This window comes from Rhincodon typus, unplaced genomic scaffold (assembly GCF_021869965.1).
Source record: "Rhincodon typus isolate 14 unplaced genomic scaffold, sRhiTyp1.1 hic_rhity00015246, whole genome shotgun sequence".
Lineage (NCBI taxonomy): Eukaryota > Metazoa > Chordata > Chondrichthyes > Orectolobiformes > Rhincodontidae > Rhincodon > Rhincodon typus.
Window position 1 is genome coordinate 872 of NW_025980884.1, and position 259 is coordinate 1,130.

Consider the following 259-nt stretch of genomic DNA (forward strand, 5'->3'; position numbering starts at 1 on the left):
ACACAGAGACACACACTCTCACACACAGACACACACACACAGAGACACACACACAGAAACACACACAGAGACACACACACACAGAGACACACACACACAGACAGACACTCTCACACACACAGAGACACACACACACAAAGACACACACTCACACACACACAGAGACATACACACACAGACACACATACACACACACACAGACACACACACACACACTCACACACACACAGACACAGACACACACACAGACACATATACA

The 259-nt window shown here is 47.5% G+C and overlaps 1 protein-coding gene across 6 annotated transcripts in view; it reads right to left on the minus strand.

Annotated features, from left to right (window-relative positions):
- The window catches only part of LOC125482692 (phospholipase A and acyltransferase 3-like), a 5,116-nt gene that overhangs the window by 817 nt on the left and 4,040 nt on the right, over nt 1–259 (minus strand). The gene's annotated exons all lie outside the window — the stretch shown is intronic.